General features: G+C 41.1%; 1 long non-coding RNA gene across 6 annotated transcripts in view; it reads right to left on the reverse strand.

The window, feature by feature from the left end:
• Positions 1-23,590, reverse strand: part of LOC146080489 (uncharacterized) — a 277,616-nt gene that overhangs the window by 93,700 nt on the left and 160,326 nt on the right. For 4 of the 6 annotated variants that reach the window (XR_014474892.1, XR_014474893.1, XR_014474891.1 and 1 more), the window contains one exon: positions 5,678-5,718. The exons of the other annotated variants lie outside the window; for them this stretch is intronic. This is a non-coding gene — a long non-coding RNA (uncharacterized LOC146080489). The remainder of the gene's footprint in view (positions 1-5,677; positions 5,719-23,590) is intronic. 6 annotated transcript variants of the gene reach the window in all.

Consider the following 23,590-nt stretch of genomic DNA (forward strand, 5'->3'; position numbering starts at 1 on the left):
ACCGCTGACAACCCGGAAATTTAGACGCTAAAGCTTCTAAATCCAGACTCCTGCGCACCGCTGACAACCCGGCAATTTAGACGCTAAAGCGTCTAAATCCAGAGACTCCCTGAACCGGACACCCCGGCAATTTAGAAGTCTAGATTTAGACGTCTAAATCCAGACTCCCTGCAAACCGCTAAGATGGGGGCATCTAAATTTAGACGCTAAAGCGCAGAATGAAAACATTATGGTGGTGATGAAGCCCATTTCCACCTTAATGGGGCTGTCAACAAACAAAACTGTCAGTATTGGGCTGTTGAAATTCTGTAATAACTCTACCAAAAAACCTCTGCATAGCCCTAAGGTTACAGTTTGGTGCGCAATGGGAAAGTTTGGCGTCATCGGTTCCTATTTCTTTGAACAAAATGAGATTACCGTTGCCATAAAATCTGAGTGTTACATTGAGAGGGTGAACACCTCTTTCATCCCTGAGTTACAAAGAAGGCGTATTGCTCGTCATAGTTTGTGGTTTGAGCAAGATGGAGCCACGGCATACACCGCCAGAGCATCAATAGCTGTTCTTCGCTCTATGTTTACCAACCATCTCTTTTTAAGATTTGGTGAGGTGATATGGCCCTATTGGTCCCCTGACTTCTCCACATGCGATTTATATCTGTGGGTGTACCTCAAGTCATGTGTCTACGAGGACAAGCCTCATACTGTATATTAGATGAGTTGAAGGGAGGAAACCATCAAGAAATCACTCAAATTAACAGAGACCTTCTGGAAAGAGTTGAGAATTTTCCCTTCCTGATTAGCTTCCTGATTAATACAAAGCCGTCCTGATCCCCCCCTCCCCCCCCCTGCTGTCAGCACCAGACATAGGGAAAGCGGCTCAGTGTATAAGCAATGAACGGCTTTCCCCCCAGCGATGATAGCGATCATTGAGGTCCATACACGCTGTGTATGGACCTTAATTGGGTACACTGAATGACCTTGTGCGGGGCACCAAGTTTTTTATCGACTTCAAGGTTTTGAGTAGCTCAGGGGCTATAAGCATGGCTTATAAATAGAGATGAGCGGGTCCGGATCCCCGAGATCCGACAGATCCGAATATCGGGGATCCGGGCCAGATCCGAGCCGGCTCGGGTGTTCCCGCCTGAATTCCGGACCAATAACGAGGCCGAACGTCATCATCGCAATCTTGGAGAGGGAAGAGGGTGGTTGGGAAGCTCCGTGTGCTCCGTGCTGTGCTCTGTGCCATGTTCTCCGTGACCTGACCTGTGCCCTCACTGCCCTGTGCTGTGCTCCGTGCCATGTGCTCCGTGCTGTGCTGTGCTCCGTGACCTGCCCTCACTGCCCTGTGCTGTGCTCCGTGCCATGTGCTCCGTGCTGTGCTGTGCTCCGTGACCTGCCCTCACTGCCCTGTGTTGTAGACTTGTGGCCTGAGCCCTGTAGTGTGATTTAACTAACTAGGTGCTGCAGTGCTCACACGCAGGGGCTGCAGTGTCCACTGTCCAGGGGCTGTCCTGTGGCCCGTGCCCTGATGTGATTTATTTAGCCCTAAGCCCTGTGTTGTGATTTATTTTATTTAGCCCTGAACCCTGTGTTTTTTTTGTGATTTAACTAACTCAGTGCTGCAGTGCTCACACACAGGGGCTGCAGTGCTGCTGAGTAGTACACTGTGTACAGGGGCAGCATTAATACAAGGGGCTGTGTCCAGTGTGACGGCCTATATCTTATCCATTGTCCAGTGTCACAAGTCACTCACGACATATATCCTGTGTCCTGTCCTGTGTGACGACTGACGACATATCCTGTGTCCAGTGTGACGACATATATCCTGTGTCCAGTGTGACGACATATATCCTGTTTGGGAAGAAGTAGTCCCAACAGCTGCTGATGGTCAGTGTACTAGACCAAGTGCGTGCCTTCGGGAGGAACACATGTAGTGGTGAGGGAGGAAATGGAAAACGTACGCCTAGCCTGTCTGATCAAGTTTGATAAGGAGGTATCTTCACAAACCACGTGACCTCACGCCAGATAGGGGTCTTGTTAGATATTAAACTAATCAAATGTTCTCTTCTCTTGCTAATGGTGTGGAGGTTCTAAAAGAGGAGTGCAGCTACAAGGGGGGGGGGGGGGGTTATTAAACTGCCACAATGTCTGCCCCTGTAGTGCTGCTCTGCTTCCGACATGTGCCAGGTTGGAAGTGTAAGGTCAACATGTATGTGATGCCCACTGCTGTCGCCTAGCTTAGTCATCCAGCTACCTCGGGATAACCTTATGGCCCTACTACAGTAAATGAAAACGATTTTGTGAGCTGTGAAGTGATCAAAATTGTCTAGAAATGAGTGGAAACTAATGTTATTGAGCTTAATAACACTTTAGGGGCAAAAACAGGCCTGAAAACTATTATTTTAGCAATTTTTAGCATTTTTCCAAATAAATCCAGATCCAAAACCAAAACCCGCAAGGGTGGTTTTGCCAAAACCAATCCAGATCCAAAACACGAAGGGAGATCCAGATCCAAAACCAAAACCAAAACCCGAAAAAGTGGCCGCCGCACATCTCTACGTTATAAATACACAATGTAATAAAAATCATAACCTCTGAGGCAGCAATGCTAACTACTGTGCCATGCGCTGCCACAAATGTAAATGTCATTGTATTAATACTATGAACCTACTGACTCAGTGATAAGTAAAATAGAAATATTTACACTAAATTGCACTTTAGTATTTGCACAGTCAGGTTTATGATTCCTTAGAATACAGTATATGGTTGATTGGCACTTTCTCAATGAAATTCTGCTCTGTCTGTGTATACTTCTAGTTGAAGAAGCAGCACAAACGCTCTTATCTGTATGAAAAGGATATTGCTGCAAGAGCATGTCTAAATCTGCTTTGCCAGTGAATTGTAAATGCTTGGGAATATACTGTATGACATGACATCAATTACACTTAGGAATGATGATGTCAGGCATTTCGAAGTATCTCTAGGCAAACATTGCGGATAAGTGAGGTAGAGTAAAAGTGTGAACTATGTGCAGAGGTCTGACACATAAAACACATAAAACAATTTCACAAATAGACAAGATCAATAAACACCTGTAGTAATACGACATTGCAGCTTTTCAATTGTGCTTATTAATTGTGGCTTGAACATCGTAAAGCAACAAGAAAACATGTGGGGCTATAACAACAGTTTTATTTTATGGCAAGATCTGAAGATATAATAGCAAAACAAGAAAAAAAATAACAGTAATATAATTGAAACAATATATTCGTTTAATAAACGTGAAAGAACATGAAGCTTACCTAGAGAAAAGACAGAGAACACAGGGAAATAATTCATGTGAAAGTTGGCAGACAATTAAAAGACAGAGAACTGAAGCCATAAAATCATAGTACACGTCTATCACACTCAATATTTTGACATATATGTTTCCTATGCTATTTGTTCTCACTGCTGTTAGCTATTACATTCCCAGCTGCAGAATTAACATCTGCTTGTTCATCCAACCACAGTCTTTAAAATCACACCTTGCTGGGGCCTTTCAGAAGACTAACCTTCGTTGATCCAAGTGTTCAGCGAGTTATGTCTTTGTTATGCAATAGCAGGGAAGGAAGCACTATTCTGGCTCATCTACAATTCACTAGAGTAACTGGTGCAATCTGGTAAGATTGGGTGAAGTGATCCAGCCTTATGCCAATATTCAAAAATTAATGTCCTGCTACTTAACATGAACCAATCCGCTTTTCTTACAAAAATGAAATTTAACAGCTAGACAGAGACACAAACATTTCAACAATCCAGATCACATTGAAGGTATGGCTGATGGAAACAGGCGAAGACTCTGAAAGTCTGTCTGCCCAAGACTACCTACCAACAGTGGCAGTTGTTCTTGGCAACCATTCACTGCTGCTCTAGAATTATATATATATATATATATTAATTTATGATTACATTTTATTTAAAAGGCGCCACAAGTGGTTTGCAGCGCAGTGCTTACAAAACATTAACAAAACATTACAGTAACTGAGAAACTAAAACAGAGTGCAGGTAACCATATTGTTGCTATAGTTAAGCCCTGAGATGACCAGGGAGTGTATAAGAAGTTTAATTGCACTCTGTAGAGGAATGGCCGGATGCGAGCAATGCCACATAGCTGGAAACAATAGGATTAAGGCAAAAATTGGGTAAAGGGGAAAGAGGATTCAAAAGTGACACCCAAGCAGTGGAGTTAGGGAATGGGTAGATGATGGTGTTAGATATTGGGGGAGGAGAATCTAGTTGGGGGAAAGAGTTCAGTTTGTTCATGTTGAGCAGCTCAGACATCCAGGAGGAGATGACACAAAGGCATCTGGATACCCGAGAGATGACAGATGAAGAGAAATCAGGAAAGGAGAAATATACAGTAGTTGCTTCTGCATGGAGGTGGTATTTAAGGTAGATAGAGCTTATGAGCACACCCAGGAAGAGGTGTACAGGGAGAAGAGAAGGGAGCCTATGACGGATACCTGGAAGACATCGACAGGGAAGAGGAAAGGGAGTGAGGTGGAGCTGGAGGAAGACACTGAGATGGAGCTGTATATATGGTAAAAGATGAACTAGACAAGGACAGTGCTAGAGAGGCCAATGGTCTGGAGGGTGCATAGGAGGAAAGAATGATCCAAAGTGTAGAAGGAAGCAGAGAGGCCCAGAAGGGTAAGCATACTGTACTTGTCCCAAAGTTGGGATGGTGGGACAAAGCCTCAAACCAGAGCTGTCCTAGCTAAATTTAGATAGTTGGACTTTATGCTTTGAAATGACTTAATATTAATTTAAATGTTTTCTTAATGTATAAAGTGGGGTGCATGGCAATGTAATTACAGTCACCATTCACCACTGCTGCAAAATGTCGTGAATTGTAACCAATTGCATATAGAAGAACTAATCTCATAAGAAGTGGACATGGGCCCTTATTCAGATCTGAGCGCAGTACACATTTGTTCTCAGAATGGGCAAAACCATATGCACTGCAGGTGGGGCAGATGCAACATGTGCAGAGAGAGTTAAATTTGGGTGGGGTGTGTTGAAACTGAAATCTAAATTGCAGTGTAAAAATAATGCAGCCAGTATTTACCCTGCACAGAAACAAAATAACTCACCCAAATCTAACTCTCTCTATACATGTTACATCTGCCTCACCTGCAGTGCACATGGTTTTGCCCATTTCGAGAACAAATTTGTACTGCGATCAGATCTGAATAAGGGCCTAGATCCAGGAGGAATTTTGGGTCTTCTGAGAGTAGGCAAATATTACAAAAATACGGGTAATGAAACCACCATGTTTTTTGCAATTAGCCATATAACAGCATTTCAAAGAATTTGGGTGGCAAGTTAAACTTTATACCTCATAGTTTGATAGCAGAAATATAACAGTTAATAGAAAAATGAATCCTGTCTAAAATTATTTTTAGTAAAACTCAAAAATAGATTTAGATAAAGTTTCAATACTTTGACAGAATTTCAGATATTTTCAATCGAAAGTGCTCTGTGGGGGAGCTAATTTTCCTTACAACCCTTACTTGATTCCCAGCATGAATGCTGCGCCTTTGCTGTCAGAAAATATATGTAAACCACAAAGAAAATCCTCTAAGAATGAAATACATTTTGCTGGCAAAGCATATATTATGACAAATTGACCTACGTTGTTTTCCTGTGGATCACTTTAGTCCATTTTCCTCCACCCTGCATACAGTAAGACAGACAGACAGAAAGAAAAAGAAAGATTGATACAATTGATTTAATTATAATTAGTTTGTATATTTTAGACATGTTCATGTTTAATGATAGATATACAGTATGCATGTGAAGTGCATATTTGTGCCATTTTCTTATGCTTTTTATTATTGGTATTGGTGTCTCTATAAATAAGCTGACTAGAGGTAAGGGTATGAGTGTGCGAAGGATCTGACAATGGAGGCTGAAATAGCAGTAAGGCTGGGACCACACTGAACAATGCTCTGTAGGGCCAGATGTATCAAGCTTCACAAAGTGATAAAATGGAGAGTGATAAACAACCAGCCAATCAGCTCCAACCTGCCATGTCACAGGCTGAGTTTGAAAAATGACAGGTAGGAGCTGATTGGCTGGTTGTTTTTCACTCTCCATTTTATCACTTTGTGAAGCTTGATACATCTGACTGTATCTTCAAATCAACTGATAAGCAGATATATCTGCAGGTGGATACACACTGCCATTTGGCCCCAAATCGCCGGGATTTCAATCCTGTGATCGGACTTTCCAATCCCGGCATTTAAGGGTTAGACTACGCATGTGCAGTCTAATGCTAGGCAGCATCTGAGCACTTGCTCAAATGCTGCCCGGATACTATTATCCCCGGCTGTGTGGCTCTGCGCAGAGCAGGCTGCTGGCATTACTGATACTTACTTATTAGCTTGACAGCTTTCATATTATGGGTAGGATCATACTCAGAATTGCTCTGAAAATATTGGATGATATGTGAATGTGTACACCTAAAACGTCTGTGAATGACGTTGTTTAAAGACATACTGGGGGAAATTTTACTAAGATGTGTATTCTACTTCACATGTGATCATACTTGCCTACCCTCCCGGAATGGCTGGTAGGGTCCCGCAAATCGTGTCTCCCTCCCGGCCCCCCGGGAAGGGGGGCAAGTTTACCACTTTTTCCCAAGATCCCCTGCTCCTCCCTTCCCCGCAGTATAAAACAACAAATTTTGCGGGTCCGTGGGGAGGGGCGGGGCTAAAATGCCGCGATTCACGCCATTTTAACCCCTCCCCCAACCAAGGACCTGAAAATATATGCGGATGTCTCTCATGGGGCGGGGCTTGGTGACGTCTTCCTGCACCCCTTTCACTCCTCTACGGGCTTCTCCCGGAGAGGATTTTACAAAAGTCGGGAAGTATGCATGTGATATTGCTATGGGCAACCAATCAGATCCTGTCTACTATCTTCTAGAGGGTGCTAAATAAATAAGAAGTAGCTTCTGATTGGTTGCCCATAGCAACATCACATGTGAAGTACATAATAATAATAATAAGTAATAATAATAATAATAATAATAATAATAAAGTAATACACATCTTAGTAAATTTCCCCCACTGCATCAGCCCAGAACGGAATCCTGCTGCATGCTGGGAGCTCTTCTATTGAGACATCTTGTGCATGTCACTCGTTTAGATTACAGTGCTGCTTGCATACAGTACTGCATTTTCATACTCTGGGCAGAGCGGCAACTAGGGTGATTGGAGAATTCAGTAAAACGGATCCGTACTACAATGAGACTTCCATTAACAATACATTTTGGTCTCAGACTGCAATGTTTATTGGACAGTTTAAGTGTAAGTAAGTAAGTAAGTAAGTAAGTAAAACTCCAGATCAGATTTTGCTATGGGGCCTCCATAGCTATGTCCATGAAATCAGGCAAAATTGTTGATATGACCTACAATACCTAAATCCATTGATACACATCTCTTGGAAGTCATGCCCATTCCCAAAAAGTCACATGTTTTATATAAAAAAAAAGAAAAGAAAAAGCTCTATGACTGATACACCAAAATTTGGACTGTTAGGGAGTAAGTAGCCTATCCATAACCAGAGAGATTGCAGGGGGCCCTGGTAAAGCAGGGAGCATGACTGAATCACAGAGGTGTGGGCACATCCCCTTAAAAAAAAAAAGCATGCACCCGCTGCAGACCAGAGCTGACCAAAACAGGAGGGTGCCATGAACCCCTCAACTAATGGCAGATACAGGGGGTCATGATCAGTGTAATCGTAACCCCCCTGCAGGCAGAGGAGAAAGCAGAACTCATTAACAGCAGCAGCCTCCCTGAATTTGCCACAATCCAGCATACAGTAGCATATGCTGGGCTGGGAAGAGTCAGTTGTGTCTTATGGATAAGTAGGGGGAGTGCCCATTGATTAAGTCCCACAAGCCCCTCCCTCCTTTGGTGCCACTATCCATAACATCACATGACTGCAGTCACAGGTAGCAATGCAAGTTATCCCTAATTCACTGCCTCAACATGTCTCATCCAAATAGAATAGGTGACTATAGATTTTGGTGGTGCTGTATGTAAATAATGTACGTCTGAAAGTAGATAAGTTAAATAAGTTAATAAGATGATTTAAACAGGATTCTGCCTCAGTGTTGAATAAATCATACTGGGTATACCTCCTATGTTAGCAGATCTTGCCAAATTACCACTGACATTTTCTGCTTTCCAAGACTATTGAGAACTCAATTAGTAGGTAGAGTCTGTGAGAAAATTGATCTCCTTATAAAGAAAACTAAGAAAGGTTAAGTTACATTATGAAAAGGAAATCTATGTGACGGAGCAGCTTAGAACAGGTGTTCTTTTAACAAAAAAAAAAAAAGTGGGCTAAAATCTTCAGTTTTCCAATTGGGCAAAAACATCCTGATTTCTGTGTGAAAATGTTCAATTAGTAACCCCCTAGTGAAATGCATCCACAGGGCATCTTATGGTAATGATGTGGATTGGCAAGGTAGGTTATAATGTTGCTGTCAGGCTTACAGATAATGATAACTTCAGCATTTATTTTCACTTTTCATATTTTGTTTTGTTAATATTGTATATGCAGGCTTCCTCAGGCATTTAACTACAACATTTTCCAAGTCTGTGTATCCCTGAAAAAGTCACTCATGTGCTTCCTGGTTTTAAAGCTTGCTCTGGGGAAATTAAAATAAACTTCAACTCATGTGCCAGTAGGCTACTTGCCAATCCGTGTGATTTCTTATTGGACGTTTATGTAAATATCAGCAACTGCACCACTGGATACCTTGGGAACTTGGGGGCCTACAGTACTGAATAAGAAACATGAATACCCTAATCCTGGAAATCATAGAATCTTTGAATTTAATACGGATTTTGTAACTCTCAACTGAAAACACACTTTCATTCTTGTTAACTTTTAAGCAGCAAGATGGAAGTTTAGAGATCATGTCCACAGTAAGGATGAGCAAATTCGCAGTGCAGTTTAGTGCAACCTGAGATTTAGAGGCAATTCTATATAGGGCTGCCGAGAGGAGGGGGGAGCGGGTACTAATTACCCGGGCCCTGGCTTGTTGGAGGGGCCCGGCAGGGGCCCTGATCCGCCCACCCCCCTTCCCCCTTCATCTCTCTACAGAATGTGCTGTGCTGACAGCAGGCTCAGCATGAGCGTCTCACTGACAGCTTGAGAGCTCATGCTGTAGGTGTGTGCTACTGCTGAGTGGGGGGGGGGCACTCAGAGTTTTTTCACCCCCTTCAAAACAATTTGTGGGAGGGGTCTAATCGCGGGAGGTGGTTAGGCCATGCACACAAAATTTTACCGTGGCCCAGCGTACTTCTCGGCGGCCCTGATTCTATATGCAAATGCTCTGACCCCTAAACCAATATTGCAGTGTGTCTTTTACCCAGTGTCGGACTGGACAATCAAGGGCTCACCAGGGCCACAGATCTTACCATTAGAGCATGCATGGTCTGGGCCCTTGATAAATATAAATAGTAATTACTACAGTGAATGCATGCTAATGTACAGTACCAGATTATTAACCGCAATGCACTGTAGATGGTAACCCTAGTCCTGTGCAGTATAAGGTAACATGTATAATGTATAATTCAAGTGCACAGTCTGAAACTTGATCCCTAGAGCAGGGGTTCTCAAATTCGGTCCTCAGGAAACCCTCACAGTTCACGTTTTCCAGGTCACCTGGCAGGAGCGCAGGTGCATTCATTACTCACTGACACATTTTAAAAGATCCACAAGTGGAGTGAGTTATTTCACTTGTGATTCTGTGAGGAGACCTGCAAAACATGCACTGCGTGGGGTCCTGAGGACTGAGTATGAGAATCTGTGCCCTAGAGGAAGTGGGGACCCAGGCAGTGGGAGGGCCTTTGGGGGTTTCTTCTCTATCTCTATGAGACAGTCCATCCCTGGCATTGTGAGACTCTGAATCAGAAGTGAAATTCTGCAAAAGATGACGCACTAGCATGTGCCAAAATCTAGACTACAATGAACATTCTACTAACAGTAACACTTCTGAACACTTATTTAAGCTTTAAGCTGGGTACACATCATGCTGCATTCCACAACCTGGCTCTCACTAGCGATATCCTATGTTGTGTTGCATGTACAGATGACGGAGGATATCACTAACACCCGCGGGAGCGTGCATCGTTAACGATATATATGCATGCATACTAGACTTTATGCACGGAAATATCATTAATGATGGTTGTGATTGTGCACATCATTAATAATATCATCTAGCCTGTACCCACTTTTACTGATAGTACCTTATGTACACTTGCTCAAATTGGCAGCAAATCATTTATTGAACCGGTTCACTGATTTGGTAACAAAATGTGAAAATTTTATGAACTCCATCAATTTTTTTTTTAAATTCAAAACTCAGAGGATTTAATATGTTAAAATAAGTTTGAATATGTTCAAGTCCATTTTGACCATATCCTGCAAGTCGGCCTTAAAATGTATTTAAAAAAAGTTTTTTTTTTTTTTTTTTTTTTTAATGGTGGGCAGCAAATCTCAAATGTAAGCAGTGAAGTTATTTTCAAACATGTATAGTCATTTGCTGCCATGGAAACCATTAATCGCTGTGATTTTATTTGGTAATTTTCACATTTTGCTTCCCTCCCCCCCCCTGCTTTCAACGTGCTGTAGGCATATTGGCAATTATTATGCTTAAATATTTCTTTTTGAGCCTGTTCAAAGTATCGCTTTTGAAAAATATGAAAGGTCACAGGCTATCGCTAATTCAAGATTGAAAAAATCAAGTCTACGGTAGTTAGTCAGAGTCAAACATGTTTAGTCATGTTCAGGGGGAGGCTGCCATCTGCCCCCCCCCCCCCCCCCGAGCCAGCACAATGTTAGTATTCCGCAGCCACCTATAGCAGCATCCAGCATGTACATGGCTGGCAGGCAGGAAGAGTTATGGATGCTCCCAGGCCACTCGATCTGTACTATAACACAATCTGAGCAGCCAGGCAGCTTCACCACATTTTGGAATGGATAAATGCTGACATCTGTATCTTCTAGGATTGTGATTGGCTGTCTGTCCTCTTGAACCCTATAAGCCAAACAACTTGCTCATTCTGCTCAGCCTCTTCCTTTGACCCAAGCTACAGGGAAGATTCCATGATCCACCACGTATGCTGCAAAAGTCTCTCACTATCATACAGAGAAGTATTCCCCCTCCCCCCCCCCCCCCCCCCCACGCACACACACACACCTGGTGCAATGAGGAGCTCAGCAAAGCTAGCAGAAGATTCACTCTAGCAGATAAGCTAGGTGCATGTGTTGTAGAGCTATGTGAAGCTGAGGCCATGGAAAGATCAAGCTAAGACCATGATGAGACATAGGAGAGAGCTGAGGGAGGGCATTAAGAGGTGCAGGGTGGAAACAAGGGACATGGAAAGACAGAGTAAGTGGGAGTGTTAATAAAGACCATAGAGAGACACAGGATAGGAAATTAGGCCATGAAATGACATGGGTGAGAGCTGAGAGGAGGACAGTGTAGGTGGCAAGGGGAGTGCTGTGAGGTAGACAGTGAATGGGAAGATGGGTTGCTGTTTGGTTGATAGTGAAAGGGCATGGTGTTGTTGTGATCTGGACAGTGAAGGGGCAAAGGGGAGTGTTGTGAGGTGGCCAGTAAAGGGGTCAGTGAGTGCTGTGCAGTGGACAGTGAGTAGGCATGGTGGTGTTGTGTGGTGAACAGTGTAGGGGCCAAGGCAAGTGCTGTGAGGCGGACAGAGAAAGGGACTGTGAGTGCTATGAAGGGGGTTGTGAGTGCTTTGAAGTGGACAGTGAGTGAACTGTGAGGGAGTCAGTGTGTGCTGTGAGTGGCTCAGTGTTGTATGGAAAGAACTGGCAGTGAGAGAGCTATGGAGAGGGTAATAAGAGACAGCTGTAGAGGGTAGCCAAGAATGTATGCAGGTTGAACACTGAGACAGCTAAGGAGGGGATAAATAGTGAGTGTAAAGGGGGGGCTGGAAGAAAAGCCAGGGCCACTTGATTGCATTATCCCCCTAGTCTAAAAGTTGCCAGCCAGCCCCTGATCATGTTCTAGTCGGTTTTACCATGATGGAGCCTGACTGTATTACCCAGCGCTACTGAAAGACCTCTCTACCCCTTATTGTGTTATGTAAGGTGGTTTTGATGTGGGGTAAATTTTATATGGATACTGGTGGGGGATATTTATTTGGTGGCAGTGTTATGTGGTAGCTATTTACTACATGTGGGGCTATTCAAGTATTGTGCTGTTTGTGGTGCCAGACATAGTTATACAGTAGTTATAATATACACATACTTACATAGTTATTTATACAGTATGTGTACCACATTGCATGGAGCTTTGAAGGGGCAGCCGATTCAAATGCTGCAGTCTGGGTGGCTACACCATTATAAATAAATTATAAATAAAAGATGGCGATATAATTAAGAGCATTGTAATAGTCAAGTGTATTATTTAAAGCATACTTCCTTGCTGAAGGCCCGCCCCGCATCCGAACCCCAACCCCGCCTGGCCGCACGAATACCCTTGCTAGCATGTGAGGGGTTGTGTATGGTATGGGCTGTGTACACGAACACATCTTCTCGCATTCGATGGTCGCTAACCATCTAATAATTTTTCTGCCATTCGTTATGAAAAGTCAACCTGGACTGACTTTTCATTTACACACTCGGGCGCTGCATCTATGCCTGTACCAAGTCATAAAATAGGTTCATTTCTGTGCAACTAAATGTGCTGTAAATATTTAAGCATATAAAATGCAGGACACTAATCACCTAGAAAAGTTATTCCCACTCTATTTGCTTTCAACAATTAATACACACATCGTGTAAAATCTATGATTGTAAACAAAGGGACCATTCATTTTCACCTACTTAAATATATTCATTATGTTTAAAAAAAAGTCTCACAAAATGATAACACAAATTGATGTGCAGAACACTAAAACTAATTTCCTCATCACAGCCTGTCCTGCACAGCAGGGGGCACCTAGCATCTCCTTTGGCATATCCATATTGAATCAGATCTCTGAATTATTAACCTACATGTGAATTGCGAACATTCTAAGAATGATAAATAAGGACGTGAATATTTTGAAAAATATTTGAAAGAAAAATTTTCTAAAAATGTTATCCAATCACGGCAAGCATAGCTGCACAGAGCAAATTCTTACTGTATTCATGTTAGGAGAATATTATCTGTCATTTGTTTTAAGCAAATCAGTCTTGTATATTAAAGGGCTACAGAACTAAATTGGCTCATTTATAAACAGTTAAGCGACATCCTTTACCAGTATCATACTGCAGGCTACATTTAACATCTGTTGCAAAGCTATATAATTTGCTAATAGAAAAGGTTATGTCTAGATAGATAATACTGTATTTTAAACATTAAAATTAAATAAAGCTTCGGGCTGTTTGTTGAAATTCAGAATTACATTTATTTTGAAACATTCTTTTTTTCTATGTAAATCAGTTGTTTTTCTCTTAAATTTCCCATCAGGGATTGCACTAAATCCCGGAGTTGGCACCAATATTATTAGTGGAAGCTGACTATTTAGAATGACATTCTAGCAATCGCAGTCATAGCTGGCCAAAACTGCGACAATATCCTCTAAAACTTTAATTACCTCTCTGTGTTCCAGATTAGGACATGGTCTATGCGATTTATTTTATGAGTGATATTAGAAACTAATTAGAAATACAATAATCCTTTACTGTACATTATTTATTGGATTATTACATTTTATTTATTTATTTATTATTTTAGCTTCCATAAACCTGCTTTAACTTTTTAGTTGCACATGCTGTAATTCACTACCATTTAAGTGTACTACATCTGGGATATTAGTATTATTATAATTATTATTAATTTATATAGCACACACATAGAGCCTTATTCAGACCCCCCTAACCGTGCTGCGAATTCACAGCCAGAGCGATTATCAAATGACCCCATATGTGCACAGTGCGCATCCGAGAGCCACCTGACCTAAGGCAGCGAGTAAAGGCTAGCAAACTAGGTTGACTTTGACAAAAGGCCGTCATGCTCTAGGTCGATACTGACAAAAACTTTACATGAGTTTTTCATGTTTTTGTAAATTTTGGGAACTTTTTCATGTTTTACCATCCACATGGCAGTGGCGTAACTACCGAGGGTGCAGCTGCTATGGGGCCGGGCTCCCCCATGTACCCAGCCACTAACTGCTCATAAAGCCCGCTGGCGCCGCTGCTCCCTCTTCTGCCCCTGCCGCCGAAGAGAAGCGACGGCAACCTTCCACTTGAAAGGCAGCACCCTCCATCGCAGCCCCGCAGAAGCATCTCACACAGGGCTGGAATCCCACTCAACGCTGCCAAATACTTAGTGCCATATTCAGCGGCCAGGACCCCACTGACTGCTCCAGTCCTCGTACTCCCCAGGCCAGCTGCTTGTCAGGAGACACAGGCAGGGCACATAGGTATAGTTCTTTGGGAGGGGGAATGCACGCCCCTGGTTCCTCTAAACTATATGTCTGTGTCAGGGTGCCCCTGGTGCCCACGCAATGTGTGTGTGTAAGTGTACTCCTGGTGCCTATACAATGTGTGTGTGTGTGTGTATGTGTGTGTGTGTGTGTCAGTGTGCCTCTGGTGCATATACAATGGATGTCTCTCTCTGACACTCTCTCTGTCTTACACTCTCACTTTCGTTTCTCCCTCGTTCTCTTTCCCTTTTTCTATGAAATCCTCTCCCCCTTACCCCCCCCCCAATATATATCTCTCACGCTCACTTTCACGCTCCCCTATCAACCTCTCTGTCTCTGGCAGCATCCTCTTTGTCTCTCACTCCCCTCATTCTCTCCCTTGCTACCCTAAAGGTCATTGTAGTGACAATAGGGTGGGGGGCCCCCTTCATAATTTTGCTATGGGGCCCACAAAGTTCTAGTTATGCCACCTGGTCCCCAATCGGTAACAGTAAAGTGGCCTGAAGCATGGCAATTGAACACGCTAGACTAATTTGGGGCCCAAATGCTCAAGTGTCAATATTGACAGAAAAACCTTTTGCTTGTGTTGACTTTTTGCCAATATCAACCTATTGCATGTCAATCTCTTAGTGTTGACCTACTGACTGTCTATCTAAACATGGTCTGTGAGCTAATCCACTCTAAATCCATCTTTCTCCAGAAAAAGTCCTTGTCTCCTTTTCAATCTCGTTTCCTTTGGTACATTTGTATCTCTATGAAGATTCATCTTTGGTGGCTCCTGTGTCTGTGTTGGCAGCTAAAACAGCCACCATTGCATGGAGGAGGTTTTACTCCACCGTGATGTGGTGCCAAAAAGAAGCTTTTTGTGGACCAAATATATAATACTGTGCAAATTCTGTTTAAATATGTTTATATATCCACATTGTTATCATATGTTAGTTAGCTCTGATACCAGAACAGTATCTGGCACCAAAGGAGTTACGTTTTTTTAAGGGACATATTGTAATACAATAATTCAAAATTCAACTATTGGACAAAGTTTTATGGCATTCTTACATTCGTCATTTGTGCCCAGCTGCAGACCCAAAGGGAATGGAACTGGTACTTTATGCAGTTGTAGAAATGTATAAGCATATATTTGAATGTGCATTGAGATGTACACATATATGTACAATAGGGCGTTACATCTTGTGATAGCTTTAAAGGCTAAGGGCCAGATGCACTAAGGTTAATAAGTGATAAAAAGGAGAGTGATAAACAAACAACCAATCAGCTCCTGACTGACATTTTTCAAACCAAGCCTGTAACATGGCAGGAAAGAGCTGATTGGCTGGCTGATTATCACTTTCCATTTTATAACTTTTAAAGCTTAGTGCATCTGGCCTTAAATCTGTTTTAACATGATACTTCATATGGTATATATTTGCTATAATATTTATTCTTTAAGACCTCATTACTACATTTTATAATTTGTACAACAAGAAAACTATAATTCCCTTTGGTACGTCATTGATTGCTGAATTTTCCAAGAGTCTTTTGGATGATGATGCCTGAGGTCACTAAACATATTGTTCAAGTTGATACATTGTCTAATTGGTCATTTTTACAAAGTGACTCCAACCTGTGCCACATGACAACTCTTTCTGTGGCTCCAAGGGAATACTAGATAAATCATATCACATATCTGTGATCTCAGCACACCAAAGATCAAACTATTTTCAGTAATTCTTCAATGACCTTCACACATTGGTATTTTAATCTCACATATGCCAATTTCTATAATATCAGCATTTTTCCAGTTTGGATGTATTATCTGTAGTATCTGCTGATACTATGAGTTATTCTATATAGATTCTACACTTCTAATTTTACAGTTAGTTAATGGTGCTTATAATGAGGCAGCATTAAAAATAGAAATTGATTTCTAGAGAAACGGTTTCACATTTATAGGTCTGATAATGTACAACTGTCATGTGAAAAGTCAAAGTTACCACCAAGTACTGCCACCCCTAGTATGTCATTAAACATATCTGCTTCTTATTATTAAACATGAGAAAAGATAGTGGGAGATTGCGCAATTGAAGACAGAACAAGTATTTGTTAAAAATGTAACAATAACAATTTATTTAAACATTAGGTATGCTAAAAAATGGTGCAATTGCATCAAAGTTAAAATCTGGGATGTTGAAAAGAGCTGTGTCCAGTAATTATTGGTTAATCACCTTATTCTCTGGCTGAAAGAAAATCGGAGAAGGGGACGGTGAAATTGTCCTCCAGATATTGGGACGGGGATTCCTTTACAGAGTGTCCTCCAAAATGAACTGTGATGGTAAATGTCCAGAATATGGATTCTCTGTAGGGTTAGATTTCCACTTAAGACCATGTGTGGGTACCTTAGATGGGTGGCATTCCCTCAGATTGTGGTACCTGGAGCGGTGGTTTGATGTATTGTGGTCCCAGTCTGGTTCTCCAAATGGTAAATATAATTCTGGGGATTTCTTTGCCAGGCCAGTGTCTGGAGCAGCAGCAATACACAAGGGGGGCGCCTGTCCCAACGCGTTTCACTGCTTAGGAGCAGCTTTTTCAAGGTAGCTTTATCAGGCTAGTGGTGGGGGTATATATACCCATATTGATTACAAAACCTATGCACCTGTGTGTAAACAATTAGCTCTCTATTGAGGTAAAACACTTATATATTGGTCTTGTTGTGAGCAGGAGACAGCATTTATTATAAATATAATGTTAATATTAAAAAACGAGTAGTGCCTTACCTTAAAAATATAGTTTACATCCCATATTCTTTCAGCCGGCGTCTTATGACTTCCGGGTATGTACTTCCGGGTTCTCCTGTGGAACGCACGTGAGGCGCATAGCGCTGTCTCACACGGCGCTATCCACACTAAAGTTGAGTGTATTTGAGAAGCCCTGTTAGGTTGGACTGGATGTGCGCATATATAGTGCGGGGGATTGTCAGGTATCCATGAATAAAACTAGATTTCAGTACGGTACATTAGGGTGTCTGGGGGAAAAGCAGCTGTGCGGCTTTTATTTGATTCCCCTGTCTTTAGGGAAATTGGGACAGAAATATCAGGTACCTGTCTGTTCCATTGTGTGCGTTATTTGAAACGCACGTATATGCGGTCCACAAGGAGAAACCCGGAAGTGGGGTATTTTTAATCCAAAGAAATTAACTGGTTCTCAGTTAGTATATAACCAGTTCATATCTATAATAGAGAGAGAGCTATTTAAACAGAAATATAAAACATTTACATGAAAAAATACGAAAATATGATTATACATCAAATCTGCATATTTTCGTCAAAAACGGAGTCTGATGACAACAATATGTATATCTACAATGATATAGAGCATGGGTAGATACAGGACAAAATATACACTAATAAAATACACACTAATAAAATAATAAAATAACAAAATAAAATAAAATAACGATTGATCAGGTATCAGGCAGTGGAATAACATAATGGGTTTAGATAGGCTGAATTTTTACTAATAATAATTATTCTATTTCTAGGTTATATTACTATTGTTTTTTGTTGGTACATTATATAGGGCTATGTATATACACATTCCAATATATTTGCTATGTTACACAGAGATATAAAGGATGAAAAAACGATCAGAAGTCAATTCTCATAAATTTGTACATATATAAATTTGCACTACAGTAGCGCCCATTATCCCCCGTGGAAAAAGGGCATCCCAAAGGGACAATTTTTACGACTGTATAGGAACTGCTCCGATGTTAGAACCTTCGGCCAACAAGCTGAAGATATGAAGGAATCTTTCCTACAAAGAGGGTACCCGAAAGATCTGGTCGAACAAGCTCTTTGCGAAGTTACATCCCGCGATAGACAAGACCTCCTTACATATCAAAATAAAAAACGAAAAGACACATTAACCGATTCAAATCAGAAACAACTAATGTTCATTTCAACGTTCAATACTCATTCCAATAAAATTCGAAATATTATAGATAAAAATTTCAATATTTTAAAACAAGACCCCCTATTAATAGATTTACTACCAGAAAATCCCCGTTTTATTTTTAAGAGGAATAGAACATTAAAAAATATGTTGGCCCCAAGTTTCCTAAAACCAATTCAGAACCCTATTAAAGAAACACTTTCCAATACCTGGTTAAGAGAGAAACCAAATGGCTTCTTTAAATGTGGAGGAAATAGATGTTTAACATGCGACCATATTCCTAAAAAATCCAACTATGAAATAATAAATAAAGAAGGAAAATCATATAAAATTAATTCTTTCATTAATTGCAATACCAAATACACAATCTATTTTTTACAGTGTCCATGTGGCCTCGGCTATGTAGGCCGAACCACCCGAACATTAAAAGTACGCTTCTTGGAACACCGCCGAAATATCATTAAAAAATTGCTGACACATAGCATATCTCGGCATTGCATCCATGCAGGTGATCCGAGAGGACTAAGCCTGATGGGCCTGGAATCAGTGCCAGAGACTGCTCGCGGCGGCGACAGATTTAAAAAGCTCAGCAAACAGGAAGTGTTTTGGATGTTTCAGATGCACACAATTCACCCCGAGGGCCTTAATGAGGCCGTCGAGCTGAATTCTGTGCTCTAGCTATATACTACAAACAGGTCGCATTTCAACCTCTCTTCCACATTTCATTTACCCTTCCCTTTTCCCCTCCCCCTTATTTCTCCCGCTTATACCTCCATCTAATGGGGGGACATATTTGCCCAATTTATATATGTACAAATTTATGAGAATTGACTTCTGATCGTTTTTTCATCCTTTATATCTCTGTGTAACATAGCAAATATATTGGAATGTGTATATACATAGCCCTATATAATGTACCAACAAAAAACAATAGTAATATAACCTAGAAATAGAATAATTATTATTAGTAAAAATTCAGCCTATCTAAACCCATTATGTTATTCCACTGCCTGATACCTGATCAATCGTTATTTTATTTTATTTTGTTATTTTATTATTTTATTAGTGTGTATTTTATTAGTGTATATTTTGTCCTGTATCTACCCATGCTCTATATCATTGTAGATATACATATTGTTGTCATCAGACTCCGTTTTTGACGAAAATATGCAGATTTGATGTATAATCATATTTTCGTATTTTTTCATGTAAATGTTTTATATTTCTGTTTAAATAGCTCTCTCTATTATAGATATGAACTGGTTATATACTAACTGAGAACCAGTTAATTTCTTTGGATAAAAAATTCCCCACTTCCGGGTTTCTCCTTGTGGACCGCATATACGTGCGTTTCAAATAACGCACACAATGGAACAGACAGGTACCTGATATTTCTGTCCCAATTTCCCTAAAGACAGGGGAATCAAATAAAAGCCGCACAGCTGCTTTTCCCCCAGACACCCTAATGTACCGTACTGAAATCTAGTTTTATTCATGGATACCTGACAATCCCCCGCACTATATATGCGCACATCCAGTCCAACCTAACAGGACTTCTCAAATACACTCAACTTTAGTGTGGATAGCGCCGTGTGAGACAGCACTATGCGCCTCACGTGCGTTCCACAGGAGAACCCGGAAGTACATACCCGGAAGTCATAAGACGCCGGCTGAAAGAATATGGGATGTAAACTATATTTTTAAGGTAAAGCACTACTCGTTTTTTAATATTAACATTATATTTATAATAAATGCTGTCTCCTGCTCACAACAAGACCAATATATAAGTATTTTACCTCAATAGAGAGCTAATTGTTTACACACAGGTGCATAGGTTTTGTAATCAATATGGGTATATATACCCCCACCACTAGCCTGATAAAGCTACCTTGAAAAAGCTGCTCCTAAGCAGTGAAACGCGTTGGGACAGGCGCCCCCCTTGTGTATTGCTGCTGCTCCAGACACTGACCTGGCAAAGAAATCCCCAGAATTATATTTACCATTTGGAGAACCAGACTGGGACCACAATACATCAAACCACCGCTCCAGGTACCACAATCTGAGGGAATGCCACCCATCTAAGGTACCCACACATGGTCTTAAGTGGAAATCTAACCCTACAGAGAATCCATATTCTGGACATTTACCATCACAGTCCATTTTGGAGGACACTCTGTAAAGGAATCCCCGTCCCAATATCTGGAGGACAATTTCACCGTCCCCTTCTCCGATTTTCTTTCAGCCAGAGAATAAGGTGATTAACCAATAATTACTGGACACAGCTCTTTTCAACATCCCAGATTTTAACTTTGATGCAATTGCACCATTTTTTAGCATACCTAATGTTTAAATAAATTGTTATTGTTACATTTTTAACAAATACTTGTTCTGTCTTCAATTGCGCAATCTCCCCCTATCTTTTCTTTTGTAATTTGGGGACTGACAATCCCCGTTTTTTGATTGCTGCAGGCCTAACCACTCATACAGGCGCCCCAAACAGACACCCAGGTGTCTGTATTCTTTCTAGTGTTTTCAGTCGTTTGTGGGGCAGACAGTATGAGTTGTTTTGCTAATTTTGAAGACAGAATGAGCAGGAGACAGACATACTCTTCAAGATGGGAGCAACCCGTCTTTGAAAAAGAAAATGTAGACTACGAATTGAGAGATGACTTTTTTAATTTAGAAAAATTGTTAAAAACGGAAGTAAAACATTGGCTGGATAACACGAATCTGCAAAAATATTTAGACAAGAATATTATCCCTAGAGGTTTAAGGTTGTTCAAACCATCAATTTTCCAGCCAGAATCAGATTTTCAAAATGAATGGGAACAGACCCTCGACAAATGTTCAATTGATCTTATTAAAATAGTGATCAGATACAGGAAAATTCAGGCAGATAAAACGATAGAGGAAATAAACAAATTGAAACTCAAAATGGACACACACAAACATACAAGAGACTATAAAGAAAGAGATGAGTCTACTAATGACAGAATAACAAAATTTGAACAGTCTATTGTAGATATGAAAAGCAAAAAATTCAGAAGAGATGTAGAGGACTACAGACAGGGTACAGTAAGAACCTATAGGGACAAAATTAAAATGGAAAGAAACCCTTCGAATTACACACTCCCCCATACTGAAAGGCGTTTCTCCAATAGACAACAGTACAGGAAAAAATCTGTCTCTAAGCAGATCAATAGAGGGAGAAAAGATGAAGGTGGGTATTCGGGAAGACAGAGAGTCCACTCTGGTTCCCGGATACTTGACAGACATCGCCAAATAATATACGGAGCAGATACCTCTCAAGTCCAAATAGAAAGAAAAATTCCCCCCCCTACTCAAGATCCAAGACTTTTAGGGGCACGTCCCAAAGATGTAGTAATACCAACCAAAAGTAATCGAACAGAACAAGAAAAAGTTTTTTTAGATCAGAGAGAGATACAATACACAGGGGGACCTGAACTCATACAGAGGAGAAAAAAATCCAAGTACACCCAAAAGGGGAAGAAGTTACGAGTCAGAGGACGAAGGGAAGGAAAAAAGGAGAGACAGAAGAAGCTAAAACCCCAATCCATCAAAAAACAATCGGTTTTTAATATCTCTTCTAAAACCCTTTCACCAACGGAAATAGCCCTATTCGAGAAAGGTTTAAAATACTCATCCAACAGCCCCACCAAATATGTTCGACCTTTTTGTTGAACTAAATAGGTTCATTAGAGGCCTTTGTCGTAAAAGATTTTTTGCGCGCCAGATCCTGAACAAAAATCGGGACGAAGCAGCGGCCATAATTCTTGATCAGGGTGATGCACCAGCACTCGCAGCCTTGACCGAATTATTGGAAGAAATAGGAACAACTTCACCAACCCCCAAGAAAATCTACGATATTTCTAAAGATAAATTTAAGTTGAAATCGGACTTTTATCCGCTAAAATCGAAAGGATCGAGTGTAGAGTCATTCTACAAAACTACTTTAAGTAACCTCAAAAACATGTGCCAAAATATTAACCCTAAACTAGAACTCAAAAAATCGAATTTAAAGAGAAAAGAACAACAGGCCCTTAAAAAACTAATGAAGGATTCAACTATCATAATAAGAGAGGCCGACAAAGGCGGGGGGATTGTTATTCAGGACCGCCAGGACTATATCCTGGAGGCTAACAGACAACTAAAAGATATTAACTTCTATACTGTACTTGAAAGAGATCCAACTAAATCCTATAGTGCATCTCTTTTTGAACTGCTTAAATCTGCATTCAACGACGGGGTCATCTCCAGGGAGGAACTCCGTTTCCTCTATTGTGAACACCCTCTTATTCCCATTTATTATCACCTTCCCAAAATCCACAAATCCCTCACTTCACCACCTGGGCGACCCATCATCTCGGGTATTCAATCTCTTTCTTCCAATCTTTCTTTCTATGTCGACTCTTTCTTACAGCCTAGAGTGTCTTCCCTCAGGTCTCACATCAAAGACACAATTCACTTTTTGCAACTAATCCAAAATATTAAATGGAAAACCTCATATTCATTTCTTACTCTAGATGTTACGAGTCTCTACTCGAACATCCCTCACAAGCTTGGCACAGATGTTATAGCCAGAAGACTCCAATCTGATGGAGACCTGGGGGAAAGACACCAACACTTTATCACGGATTCCATTAGTTACATTTTAGAGCACAACTATTTTTTGTTTCAGGACACATTCTTTTTACAGGTGATGGGAACGGCCATGGGGACCAGGTTCGCCCCAAGTTACGCCAACCTCTATATGGGGGAGGTGGAGCAACATCTTATCTGGGACAGCCCCTTTGGGGCGAACCTGGTACTCTATGGCCGTTACATAGATGATCTTTTCATTATTTGGGACGGAACCCTCACCTCAGCACTTTCTTTTGTTGATCACCTTAATACCAACACATATAATTTAACCTTCACTCACCACCTCGATTCGAAACGGATTTCCTTCCTGGATTTGACCCTGGAAGCAGTAGATGATAAAATCATCACTTCCAACTTCACCAAAGAAGTTGGAGCAAATTCTTATTTGCACTACAGTAGCGCCCATTATCCCCCGTGGAAAAAGGGCATCCCAAAGGGACAATTTTTACGACTGTATAGGAACTGCTCCGATG

Source organism: Crinia signifera, chromosome 5 (assembly GCF_055691185.1).
Source record: "Crinia signifera chromosome 5, ASM5569118v1, whole genome shotgun sequence".
Lineage (NCBI taxonomy): Eukaryota > Metazoa > Chordata > Amphibia > Anura > Myobatrachidae > Crinia > Crinia signifera.